This window comes from Macaca mulatta, chromosome 4 (assembly GCF_049350105.2).
Source record: "Macaca mulatta isolate MMU2019108-1 chromosome 4, T2T-MMU8v2.0, whole genome shotgun sequence".
Taxonomy (NCBI): Eukaryota; Metazoa; Chordata; class Mammalia; order Primates; family Cercopithecidae; genus Macaca; species Macaca mulatta.
The window spans coordinates 142,928,978-142,943,290 of NC_133409.1; the positions used below are offsets into that span (position 1 = coordinate 142,928,978).

The 14,313-nt window shown below is 44.7% G+C and overlaps 1 long non-coding RNA gene across 1 annotated transcript in view; it reads left to right on the forward strand.

Moving 5' to 3' along the window:
- LOC144340365 (uncharacterized) overlaps positions 1–14,313 on the forward strand; it is a 53,467-nt gene that overhangs the window by 17,568 nt on the left and 21,586 nt on the right. The window lies entirely within an intron of this gene.

A 14,313-nucleotide genomic window follows, 5' to 3' on the forward strand; every position in this document is an offset into this window, starting at 1 on the left:
TTCACTGGTTGATCGGTCACCACTGGCTGTGAGCCACATGCAAACTGTGCATTTGAATAAGTAACTGGCAGAGCAGGGTGGCTCATGCCTATAATCCCAGCACTTTGGGAGGCCAAGGCAGGGGGATCACTTTAGGTCAGGAGTCCAAGACCAGCCTGACTAACCTGGTGAAACCCTATCGCTACTAAAAATACAAAAAATTAGCCAGGTGTGCTGGCACGCGCCTGTAATCCCAGCTACATGGGAGGCTGAGGCATGAGAATCGCTTGAACCTGGAGGCAGTGGCTGCAGTGAGCCAAAATTGCACCGCTGCACTCTAGCCTGGGTGACAGGGAGAGACTCTGTCTCAATTTAAAAAAAAAAAAAAAAAAAAAAAAAGGCTGGGCACGGTGGCTCACACCTGTAATCCCAGGACGTCGAGACGCCAAGGCGGGCAGATCACCTAAGGTCAGGAGTTTGAGACCAGCCTGGCCAACATGGTGAAACTAAAAATACAGAAAATTAGCTGCGTGTGGTGGTGCATGCCTGTAGTCCCAGCTACTTGGGAGGCTGAGGCAGGAGAATTGTTTGAGCCCGGGAGGCAGAGGCTGTAGTGAGCCGAGATCACGCCACTGTACTCCAGCCTGGGTGACAGAGCAAGACTCTGGCTCAAAAAATAAAAATAAATAAATAGTAAAGTTATTGCCGTGAGTATGCCTTGCTTTTATGAAGGGAAAGGAAAACAGGAAGGAAGGAAGAAAGGGAAGAAGGAAGGGAGGGAGGGAGGAAGAGAGGAAGGAGAGAGAAATGGAGAAAGAGAGAGAGAGAGAAAGAAAAAGAAAGATCTCTTTTGGTCCAAACTTCTCAGTGGGTGTTCAGGGTTCAGGGCCCTGTCTTGTTCAAATTTCTCGCCTCGTTTTTCCTCACTTTCTTGCACAAACTTTATGTTCCAGAGAAAATGCAGTTCCCCAAACTGCCATGTCCATTTCTACCCCTGAGCCTTTGAACATGCTGTGCCACCTTCCTACAGCACCTTTGCTGATCTCATACCTCCTGGTTGACCTTCAAGATTCAGCTCTCAAGCGTCATCCCCCAAGCTCATGTCAGACACTTCCTTCCCAGGGCTCTTATGACACAGGCACATACCTCCCTAGTGGCCTTTATCACGTTGCATGCTAAAGATTTATCTATATGCCGCTGCCATGCTTTCTCCCACCAGACTGTGAGCTCCAGTAGGGCGGTAACCAAGTCTTATTCATCTCAGATCCCTGAAGAACCTAGTTCTGTGCCTGGCACAGAGCAGGCACAGTGGTGTCTGCTGAACTCAGCAGAAAGACACTGACTCCATCCATCCTGTGCTTTACTCGCCACCCCACTGGTCACCTGTTGCTCAGATCAAGTGCAGGGCTGACTGTCCAGCCCCTGCAGCCCTCATGGGGCTCATCACGCTCCTCAGACATGATGCCCTCCCTCTGCCTTGGGATGCCCCATCCCCGTTTTCCTGTGGGTCTTCAACTCTAGGGCTCCGTGGGCCCTGGACAGGAACAGGACCTCCGGGGTCCTGAGCCCAAGCAGGAACCAACAGGGCTTCACAGACCATTCTGCTGGCTGCCCCCAGCACTTTTCCCCCTCTCTTACCCCGCAAAGTGACCACTATCCTGACACCTAACACTAATGATCCATTGTTGTTGTGTTGAAATGTTATGTACATGGAACCATATGAATGTCCTTTTTGGAACTGCACTCCTTTCACTCACCAAGCTGTCTGCGAGACACATTCACGTTGCTGCACACAGCAGTTACAGTTCATTTTTGTTGCTGTATAATATCCCATTATAAGAGTATACCAGCAGTTATTTATCCATCTGCCATTGATGGGTATTTTGGCTGTTTCCAATGTTTAACTCTTACACATGGCAGTGTTAGGAGCATTTTGAGCAATATTACGGTGAGCAGACATCACATTTCTCTTGTGTTAGAACCAAGGGAAATCCTCCCCTTCTCCCTCTGAATATTCACCGAAAATGGACTCACAAAAGGCAGATTAATTGGAGAAAAGGCATATGCATTTATTTAAGGTGTAGGTAGGAGCCTTCAGAATGAAGACCCAAAGTTACAAGGGACATCATTCATTTTTATACTTCGGTTCAACAAAGTTTTTATGGACAGCTGTGTGGAAATATGGTTGGACAATAAGGGTATGCTTTAATGCTCATGGATGGAATGGGGAAACCCAGGAGGGCCTGTTTGTCTAGATTCCTCTTGGCCTTTGAGCCTGCATTCCTTCCTTCTGGGTATGGAGCAGGATGCTCTCTGGAACGGGGCTGTTATGAACTGTGGTTAAACTAGATAGGTCAGATAATGTCTTTATGACAAGTTTTCACACACAAAGGTGGAAGGAAAGTGAGAGTAATATTTGTCGGTATTATGGCTGGCTTTGGGGAAAAGGGGCTCTGGTTTCTATGGCTCACCTTAGGGAACAGGGATTCTGGTTTCTACACCCAACCCCGGCAGGGGAGAATGCGACTAAGAAGTAGGCAGGCAGAGAAAAACGGTTGCCTCTGAGGCTTCTTCTGAGGCCTGCATTTGCGAGTATTGTTTCCTGAGCTCCAACAGTTGGAAAGCAACCTCGGAAAGGAATTGCTGGATCGTAGGGTATACACGTGGTCAGCTTTAAAGATATTGCCAAGCAGTTTCCCAAGTGGTTGCACAGCACTGCTTTTTTGTTTTGTTTTGTTTTTTGGAGATGAAGTCTCACTTTATTGCCCAGGCTGGAGTGCAATGACACAATCTTGACTCCTGGGTTCAAGCAATTCTCCTGCCTCGGCCTCCTGAGTAGCTGGGATTATAGGCACCCACCACCACACCCGGCCAATTTTTGTATTTTTAGTAGAGACGGGGTTTCACCATGTTGGCCAGGCTGGTCTCGAACTCCTGACCTCAGGTGATCCACCCTCCTCGGCCTCCCAAAGTGCTGGGATTACAGGTGTGAGCCACCATGCCAGGCCCACAGCATTGTTTTTATAGAAGAGAAAATCTAAATCTCCATAAACACATATCCACCCCTTTCCCCTGTTTCCTACACAGTGCAGGGGGCCCGGTCAGAGGGCTTGAGGAGAGGCAGCTACACTGGATGATGAAAGGACAGGACTGGGAGGACATACATTTTACTGTAGCCTTCTATACCTTTGGAATTTTGAGGCATGTTAAAATGCAACCTAGTAATTTGTTTTGTTTGTTTGTTTGTTTGTTTGTTTTTAATGAAAAAATAAGAAAGGGGAGAGAAAGATCCCTGTCTGAGCGTGATGCTCCCCACTCCACCCCTCCATTCTTAACCTTTACATAGATTCCTCCCCCAAGGAGGAGCTCTTAGCATGAGGTTGGGGAGCAGGAATGACAGAGCCTTGGAGAGAACAGAGAGGAGACAGAACAATAGGGGTGGATGAATAAACACAGAGTTAACAGCTTCCACACATTCCGAGGAGACAGGGAACTAAGGTGTGGTCCAGATCCTCTGGAGATAATCCAGAAAGATGAAAGACTTGCTAGTTAGGAAGGGTTTAAAGGATATGGGTGATAGAGGAAAGGAAAGGGGGGGCACCACCCAAATGGTTAGGGCAGGGGAGGAAAGGGTTGAGGATATGTGGGCTGTGGGCACTGCTCCCCTTCTCTGTTCCTTCTAGAAACTTCCACCACCCCACTCCCCACCTCACGCACACACCACCCTGACCCTAAGAATGTTGGATATTCCTCACTCAAGGACACCCCACCACCACCCACCCAACTCGGGTCCCAGGCAGGCCAGGTCTAGAGGGATAAATGGAAGGGCCCACCCCCTAGCCTGCCACCCCATGACCAGGGGCCACCTGCACCTCTAACAGGAGCCAAAAGGAAGTGGCTGCTGAACTGGACCTGGAGGAGGGAGCCAGCACCATCTGGCTGCATCTGCCTCCCTCAATGCCACATCCTCCTGCAAGGCCGAGAAAAGAGATGGCAGTGAGCAGAGTGTTGCTGCCAAGCGCTGAGAATCAGTCCTCAGGAGCAGCCTAACACCTGGCGGAGGTGGGGCCCATCATTCACTCACCCACTCACTCATTCTTCCATTTGCCAAAGCACATACTGTGGGTCAGGCCCCTCTCCCAAGTGAAGCATTTCCTCTAGCTTGCCTGAAATGCCACCATTGTAGTTACTTAACTGGAGATCAGAGGTAGACTGCGGGGTTGGTAGCTCAAACAATTTGAGGGAAAACTCTTAGAAAAATAATCCAAAATGTACACATTTTCAAAAACATGTGGCCATGGGAGGACCATGCAGGTGAGGGCCAGACTCTACAGCTGGAACGTGCTTAGCTTCTCTGTAAGTCCAGCTCTTTGTAGACAAGTGCAGGTGACAGGCCATGCGTGGTGGCTCACGCCTGGTCAAGAGAGCGAGACCATCCAGGCCAATGTGGTAAAACCCCATCTCTACTAAAGATACAAAAATTAGCTGGGCATAGTGGCACGTGCCTGTAGTCCCAGCTACTTGGGAGGCTGAAGCAGGAGAATGGCTTGAACTCAGGAAGTGGACGTTGCAGTGAGCTGAGATCGCGCCACTGCACTTCAGCCTGGCAACAGAGTGAGACTCTGTCTCAAAAAAAAAAAAAAAAAAAAAGTGCAGGTGACAATAGAAGTTAACAGCCCTCAGGACAGGGCTCATGGGAAGGAGGAGGGCACTGAGGGCATCCACCATCTAGCTGACGTTCCCCCAGAGGCTCAGAGCTCAGTCCCTGCTCCCAGGAAAATCTGGTCCCTTCTTGCAGCCAAGAGAAGCCTCTCCCCGGTCTTTTGCAGCAGTCAGGGGGTGGGTGCAGCACCCAGAAATGTGGCCCGGTTTGAGCTTCCCCTCCACCTGAGGCTGCCTTGCAGCAGAAGAGAGAGAAACTGATGGCCCAGAGGGAAGGTGGGTGGACTGGGTGGCACTTCTCTCTCTGGGTCTCAGTCTGCACTCTGGTTCAAAGCAGTGGGTGAACCACTCTAGTTCAAAACGTTTTTCTCTGCCCGTCTGCCTCTCAGTCCCATTCTCCCCACAACCCAGGGTTGGGTATAGAAACCAGAATCCCTGTTCCCCAAGGTGAGTCATAGAAACCAGAATCCCTTTTCCCCAAAGCCAGCCATAATACCAACAAATATTACTCTCACTTTCCTTCCACCTTTCTGTGTGAAAACTTGTCATAAAGACATTATCTGACCTATCTAGTTTGACCACAGTTCATAACAGCCCCGTTCCAGAGAGAATCCTGCTCCATACCCAGAAGGAAGGAATGAAGGCTCAGAGAGGCCAAGAGGAAATAAGTTTATACCAACCAAAGTCTTTTGGAAATCCAGGGTCTTCCAAGGTCTTCCTATCCAGGAGCTTTAAGTCAAAGGAGATAATAGGGTCCATTTCCCTTCAGTTTCTTAAAATCTTAATGCATTAAATATAGTCATGTGTCACATAATGACAGGGATATGTTCTGAGAAATTTGTCTTTAGGCCATTTCATCACTGTGTGGACATATCATGGAGTGTTACACAAACCTATATGGAATAGCCTACTATACACCCAGGCTGTATGGCAGAGCCTGTTGCTCCCAAGCTGTAAACATTTACAGCTTGTGGCTGCACTGAATAAATACTGTAGGCAATTGTAACACAATGGTAAGTACTGGTGTTCTAAACATAGAAACAGCACAATAAAAATACAGTATTAAAGATGTTTAAAAATGAAACACCTGTCTAGGGCACTTACCGTGCATGCAGCTTGCAGGACTGGAAGTTGCTCTGGATGAGTCAGTGAGTAAACGGTGAGTGAGTGTGAAGGCCTAGAGCATTACTTACTGTATACTACTGTACACTTTATAAACACTGTACACTTAGGCTACACTAAATTTATAAAAAAAAAAACTTTCATAATAAATTACCCTTAGCTTACTGTGACATTTCACTTTATAAATTTTTTTAACTTACAATTTTTAAGTTAAAAACTTAATTATAAAAACTTAATTATAAAAACTTAATTTTAAAAGTTTTATAATTATAAAAACTTAACTATAAAAACTTAATTTTTTTATTAATTTTTTTAACTTTTTGACTCTTTTGTAATAATACTTAGCTTACAACAAACACATTACAGCTATACAAAAATATTTTCTAACTTTATATTATTATTATGTAAGCTGTTTTTCTGTTTAAAAATTTTTCAGCTGGGAGCAGTGGCGCATGCCTATAATCCCAGCACTTGGGGAGGCCGAGGTGGGTGAATCACTTGAAGTCAGGAGTTCGAGACCAGCCTTGTCACCATGGCGAAATTCCACCTCTACTAAAAATACAAAAAAAAGTAAGCCGGGCGTCATGGCGTGCACCTGTAATCCCAGCTACTCGGGAGGCTGAGACATGAGAATCTCTTGAACCTGGGAGGTGGAGGTTGCAGTGAGCCAAGATTGCACCACTGCACTCCAGCCTGGGCGATAGAGAGAGACCCTGTCTCAAAAATAAATAAATAAATAAATAGTAAATAAAAATTTTCCTTTAACTTTTTAAACTATTTGTCAAAAACTAAAGACACAAACCTACACATTAGCCTAGGTCTCACAGGATCAGGATCATCAACATCATCCTCTTCCACGTCCACATCTTGTCCCACTGGAAGGTCTTCAGGGCCAATAACAGCATGGAGCTGTCGTCTATTATAACAATGCCTTCTTCTGGAATACATCTTGAAGTGTAGCAGACAAAAATCCTCAGACACTGAGTTAAAGAAGGAAGGGGTTTATTCGGCCGGGGGCATTAGCAAGACTCCCGTCTCAGAGCCGAGCTCCCCGAGTGAGCAATTCCGGTCCCTTTTAAGAGCTCACAACTCCAAGGGGGTGCGTGTGAGAGGGTCGTGATCGATTGAGCAAGCAGGGGGTACGTGACTGGGGGCTGCATGCACCGGTAATTAGATAGGAACAAAACAAGATAGGGATTTTCACAGTGCTTTTGTATATAATGTCTGTAATCTATAGATAACATAATTGATTAGGTCAGGGGTCAATCTTTAACTACCAGGCCCAGGGTGGGGCACCAGGCTGTCTGCCTGTGGATTTCATTTCTGCCTTTTAGTTTTTACTTCTTCTTTCTTTGGAGGCAGAAATTGGGCATAAGATGATATGAGGGGTGGTCTTCTCCCTTAGAAGAAGCTGCCTGAGGCTGTTTTACACATTAACTTTTACATATATATATATCATATATATATATGTGTGTGTATATATATATAAGTAGAAGAAGCACACTCTAAAATAACAGCAAAAAGCCAGGCATGGTGGTCTGTGCCTGTAGTTCTAGCTACTCAGGAGGCTGAGGTGGGAGGATCACTTCAGTTAAGGAATTCAAATCCAACCTGGACAATATAGTGAGACCCTGTCTCTTAAAATAAATAAATAAATAAATAAATAAATAAATAAATAAATAATTTGTAAAAGAAAAGAATGGTTTAAAAAGTATAGGATAATAAATGCATAAACAAGTAACAATAGTCATTTATTATAATTATGAAGTATGATGTACTGTAAATAGTTGCATGTGCTACACTTTTCTGTTTTCTTTTTTGAGACAAAGTCTCACACTGTTGCCCAGGCTGGAGTGCAATGGCATGATCTCGGCTCACTGAAACCTCCACCTCCCGAGTTCAAGCGATTCTCCTGCCTCAGCCTCCCTAGTAGCTGGGATTATAGGTGTGTGCCACCATGCCCAACTAATTTTTTGTATTTTTAGTAGAGATGGGGTTTCACTATGTTGGCCACGCTGGTCTTGAAGTCCTGGCCTCATGATCCACCAGCCTCAGCCTCCCAAAGTGCTGGGATTACAGGTGTAAGCCACTGCGCCTGGCCTGCATGTGCTATACTTTCACCATTGGCAGTGCAGGTCTGTTTACAGCAGCATCACCACAAACATGTGAGTAATGCACCATGATATAATGTTATGACAGCTACAAAATCACTAGGTGACAGGAATGTTTCAGCTCCATTATAATCTTATGGGACCGCCATCATATATCTGCTCCATTGTTGATCTAAATGCTGTCACGTGGTCCATGACTATAATTACTTTTCTCACTCTGAAGGCCTTTCTAGTATGACATTAAACCTGGAAGCCATAAAATAGAAGCTCGATAAATTCAGCTCCAAACAAATTTTTTTTTATTTCTACATGGCAAAAAATATTATCAACAAAATCAAAGGACAAACAACAAATTTAGAAAAGTATTTGTGACTAATATCATAAAGATACAGTCAATTTCTCTAATATATAAAGAGCTCCTACAAATCAATAAGGAAAAGACCTAGACCCCTCAATAGAAAAAAAGGAGCCAGAGACATGAACAGACAATTCACAGAAAAAAGAAATTCAAGTGACTTTTATACACTTGAAAAGATGCCCAACTTCACCTGCAATAAGAGAATTGCATATTTAGACTAGCACTGACATACCACGTTCGCCTATCAGATTGGCAAAGATCAAATGTCTGTCAGTACACTGAGTTGGCAAAGATTTGTTGAAGCAGCACTCAGATCTTTCTGCTGAGCATGTAAATTGAAACAAACCCTCTGGAGAACAATTTGGCAACCATTGCAGAAATTGTAAATGAGCATTCACTTTGACCCAGCAATTCTACTTTGCTCTTGCGGTTTTTGCATTTGAAACCACCTAACCCTGTTAGCTATTCAAAAGCAAATTAACAGGTCTAAAAAGCTTCCTTCTAGAGCAAATGTGAGTGGTTACTGAGAGCGTATGCCTTGGTCCTGGTGACTCAGATTTACCGACAGCTTTCTTACTCAACTACATGCAACAGTTGATGTGTGTTTTTTGATCATTAAGAAACTCTAAGTCATTTTTAGAAATTGTCATTTATTATTTTCTGCCTATCCACAAGAGACAGAAATAGGCAGTTGGTTAGGAATGGGAAGTTAGAACAAATACTGATACTAAAGCATTAACAACCTAAGGAAGAATTTCGCAACTTGCCTCAAGGGACTCATCATAGGTCCGTAAGTTCTATTTATCTGATCAAAATTGTTTTAAGGCATGCCAAAGCATCTTGGGTTCTTAAAAATAATGTTAAAATGAAATAAGAAAGGGCTGATTTTTTCTAATTAAACTCTGCTTTTATTGGAAATATACAGCCACAATGTGTTAAGTGTGGAGACATACTTAGAAAAAGCAGCCTGAAACCTTCTCTCCCATTATGTAGAAGCCAGACTTGAAATGTCTGACAATGAACCAGCTGGTTTTCTTGATGTGAAATGCAAGAATTCCACATATCACATCCTAAAACAGTTTTTGCTAATTCTTGATGTTCTAATATGTCAAATGATATCAATCCACTCTTTTATTATTATTACTATTGTCTTTAGAGACAGGGTTTCACCCTGTCACCCGGACTGGAGTGCAGTGGCACAATCATAGCTCACCATAACCTCCAACTCCTGGGCTCAAGCGATCCTCCAGCCTCAGGCTCTTGAGTAGCTAGGACTATAGGCACACCATCACATCGACTTTTTCTTTTTTTTTTAATAGGAATGGGGTCTTGCTATGATGCTCAGGCTGGTCTCAAACTCCTGGCCTCAATAGATCCTCCTGCTTTGGCCTCCCAAAGTGCTGGGATTACAGGCATGAGCCACTGTGCTTGGCCTCAATCCACTCTTATAATAAATACATTCAATCCCTAATCTTAAGGGAGGAGACCACCCCTCATATCATCTTATGCCCAATTTCTGTCTCCAAAGAAAGAAGAAGTAAAAACTAAAAAGCAGAAATGAAATCCACAGGCAGACAGCCCGGTGCCCCACCCTGGGCCTGGTAGTTAAAGATTGACCCCTGACCTAATCAGTTATGTTATCTATAGATTACAGACATTGTATAGAAATGCACTGTGAAAATCCCTATCTTGTTTTGTTCCGATCTAATTACCAGTGCATGCAACCCCCAGTCACGCACCCCCTGCTCGCTCAATCGATCACGACCCTCTCACACGCACCCCCTTGGAGTTGTGAGCCCTTAAAAGGGACAGGAATTGCTCACTTGGAGAGCTCGGCTCTTGAGACAGGAGTCTTGCCGATGCCCCCGGCCGAATAAACCCCTTCCTTCTTTAACTCGGTGTCTGAGGAGTTTTGTCTGCCGCTCCTCCTGCTACAATCTAAACATGATATAGCTTGTCATTTTGAATTGGTCCAACAAATCATATTTTTCCTTAAGTAATAAGTAGCTGTTATATTGGAAAAAGTCAAAATTAGTCTTTATACATGATAGATGTTTAATTAATATGAACTCTATAATATTAATATAAGCTTTAACAATACATTTCAATTCCCAACTTTATATATTAGCATTAAAAATATCAGCAACTTTTTAAAAACTGAGAAACACTATCTAAACTCTGATAGTCTTGGCTTCCAAGATTCCATAGCCAATGATGTCTACCATTAGTGTCTGGAGCTGCCCACATGCTGATCCCTGGGGAAGCACCTGAAGAAAACCAGGCAGGAGTTAAACATTTTCTTATAAATATTCCCTATGTCTTCAACAATTTATAAATACTGTGATCTCACATGAGCCTTGCAAAACATCTAGCATCTGTCTATCTATCTATCTATCCATCTATCTTTCTATCTAGTCCTTCCCACTTGACAGATAAGGACATTGAGGCCCAGAGAGGTTTGCAGTCCTTGCTTAAGGTCACACCCAGATCTGCCACTCTCCATACCCTGTCATTCAGACCTCCCCATCCCCATTGTATTCTGAGGACAAACCTGGGGCTTTTATGATAATAGTGGCTCAGAGCAGTGGTGGAGGGAACCTGGGAGGTAGATCAAGGCTGAAGGGTTGTGGGGGTGGGGGCCTAGCAGTAGACTGGGAGAGAGGGCTGGGCAGAGGGCACTGAAGTCAACATCAGCAATTCTGCTCTATGGACAACTGAGTGATGCTCAGCAATCGTCAGTGCCTGATGGGGCCAAAGCCCCTGGAAAACCACCTTGACCCCCAGGGCTCTGGTAAATGTTTAAGCATTGGGGATGGCGGTAAGAAGTAAGTATTGTTGCGGGGCATGGTATTAGGTGCAAGAATTATGGAAATGGAGACTTTAACCCCAGAAATGCATAGTCACCCCCACCTCCGTTGTGTTCCTTAGAGGCCAGGAAGGGGCTGCCTGGGTAGGCTAGCAAGCCCCCTGTCTCAAGAGTCCTGCTCTGAGCCATTCCAAACAAGGGGGAGGAGTCCCCCCCAGAAATTCAAGAGCCTCTCTCTCCACCTTCATCCTAATTAAGGTCAGCCAGTTGGGGCTGGGCATGGGATTGGGACTTTCCTGAGTACTTAATAAGGTCCAAACTCTTCTGGGTATGTAGCTATCTGATGCCGTTCCTTTCCACCACCACACTCCCCCAAACACACATCCCTTTGCCACCTCCTGCCAGGCCCACTTCATAGGTCTCTGCCTTCCCAGTATACCTCAGATTCCTTCTTTGGACATGGAACCATTGATTCCTGGAGGTCAAGAATGACCCCTAGCCTGACAAGTGGAAGGCAGTAAGAATCAGTGTGACTGACTCATTGAAATGGGCACCTAAGCAGGACCAACAATGTCCAACACTGGCTCGGTCCTCAACAAAGGCCACTGGGTTTCCTAAATGGTGTTGTTATCAACTGGGAGCACTTGCCTTAAACCAGCAGCACCCACTTCATCACCATCAGCAGCTTCATCACCACCCCTGGGTGGGTAGCATATTACACAAGTGGAATGTTAATCCAAGTCTTCTATCCACTCTGAATTTGAGCCAGTTCCTTTGGGGGCCAGCAGAACTTTAGCCCTATGCTGAAGCTGTGGTTGCCACCTCACATCTACCCTCCTCATCTTGACTTCTTTCCTTGTGACACTGTTGTATTGTTGGAAATGGCAACATACCCAGCTTAAAACAAATAGGCCGGGTGCGGTGGCTCAAGCCTGTAATCCCAGCACTTTGGGAGGCTGAGATGGGCAGATCACGAGGTCAGGAGACCGAGACCATCCTGGCTAACACGGTGAAACCCCATCTCTACTAAAAAATACAAAAAAACTAGCCGGGCGAGGTGGCGGGCACCTGTAGTCCCAGCTACTCGGGAGGCTGAGGCAGGAGAATGGCGTGAACCCGGGAGGCGGAGCTTGCAGTGAGCTGAGATCCAGCCACTGCACTCCAGCCTGGGCGACAGAGCGAGACTCCATCTCAAAAAAAAACCAAAACAAACAAACAAAAAAAAACAAATAGGCAATTCCCCAGGCTCCCTGTCTTGAGGAAGAGCATGGTGGCCAGTGGGTCAGGGAATGGAGGGGAACTTCATGGAAAATTCATTAAAGCATCCTGACAGAGCTTGCAGGTGTCCTCTTGCCTTGTTTCCCATCCTCCTTCTTCCTCTCTTACACTTGGATGTGTTGCCAGGAGCTTCAGCTGCCATCTTGGACTAGAAGCTCCCTGAGGACAGGAATCATCCTGTTTACTGTAAAGCCTGGCGGATTGTCTGCTGCTGAACACATATTTAAGGGCTCTTGATGATGATGACAGTGGTCATGGTGAGAATGATGCTGCTGACAACCTTGTAAGCTGGTTGTGGACATCCTGGACCACAGGTTTCCTGTGAGTCACTCAACTGTCTCCAGACAAATGTCCTGTAGGCAAGCGTTCCAAATAACCAGATCCTTAAACAGCAATTAGCAATCTCTGTGGAGAGCAATTACCCAGCATATCCAAATTTACAAGTTTACTTCCTCTTCGACCCAGAGATTCACTGAGAGAACTTATCCTACAGATTACATATGCACAAAATGATATATGTACAAGGTTATTGATGGAAGCCTCACTGATATTAGCAAATAGCTGGAAACAACCTGAATATCCACTAGCAGAGCACTGGCTCAAGAAACCCTAGTATTTCCAAGCCATGGAACATTACACAGCTGTATAAAAGAATGAGAATAATCTTTATGCAAAGAAAGAACTATCTTCAAGACGTACTGTGAAGTGCGGGAAGAGGCAAAGCAGAGTGAAAGAGGAGAAGCAGGTAGCTAAGGAAGGGGTGAGAGAGCAACTTACTCTGGAATCATGTGAATGTATGACCTTGACTAAAAATAAATGAAATAAAACAGCTAGACATCAAACACAGAGATCTCTCACATTCATATTCATTTATCCCACAGATATCAAGAAGCTGCTGAATGCTGGGCAGTGGACTACAGATTAGACTAAGAAAGACCTTTGTAATGCCCTGTATGGGGTGGTAGGTAGGGGCCAGGGGAGACAGGAAATGAACCAGCAATTATAAAACTATGCTGAAAATGGATTAAGTACAAAATGCTGTGGCTATGCAGAATACAGAGTCTAGGAAGGCTTCCTGGAGGAAGCCTTGATGAATGAGTAGTAGATAGCCAGAGGGGAGAAAGGGAGAAAGGGAACTCTGGGAAGGGAGCATTACAGGAACAGTTACCAAGATGTGGCCCAGTTTAACGGGTGAGAAGATGCAGGGGGCATTGAGAAGATGGCCAATTTAAGACCAGACTAGACAGAGCTCAAGTTCCAAGGTAATGAGCCTTGATAAAAACCTAGAATATCTCTCTTTTACTGAGAAGTTAAATCAGGATTGGAAGAGGGAGGTGGGCAGGTGCAGAGGCTCATGCCTGTAATCCTAGCACTTCAAAAGGAAGCAACCCAAATGTCCACAGACACGCACATGGATAAACAAAACATGGTGCATAAATACTATAGAATATCATTCAGTCATAAAAATGAATAATGTTGTGATACATGCCACAACACAGGTGAACCCTGAAAACATGCTAAGTGGAGGAAATCAGACAGGAAAAGACAAATACCGTATGATTCCACCCATATGAAATATCTGGAATAGTCAAGTTTACAGAGATAGAAAGTAGTTTGGAGGTTACCAGGGGCAATGAGAGTTATTGCTTAATGAATACAGAGTTTTTGTTTGGGATGATGGAAATTTTTGGAAATAGTCATGATGGTTATACAATATTATGACTGTAATATTAAATACTGAATATGTGATATTGAATTAAATATTGAATATAATATTAAATATTGAAGCCAGGTGAGATGGCTTGTGCTGGCAAGGTAGTCCCAGCTACTAGGGAGGCTGAGGTGGGAGGATCACAGGAGCCAGGAGTTCAAGGCTGCATTCAGCTATGATTGTGCTACTGCACTCCATCCTGAATGACACAGCAAGACCCTGTCTCTCTCTCTCTATATATATATATATATATTTTTTTTTTTTGTGGCTCAGAAGCAGGAGATAG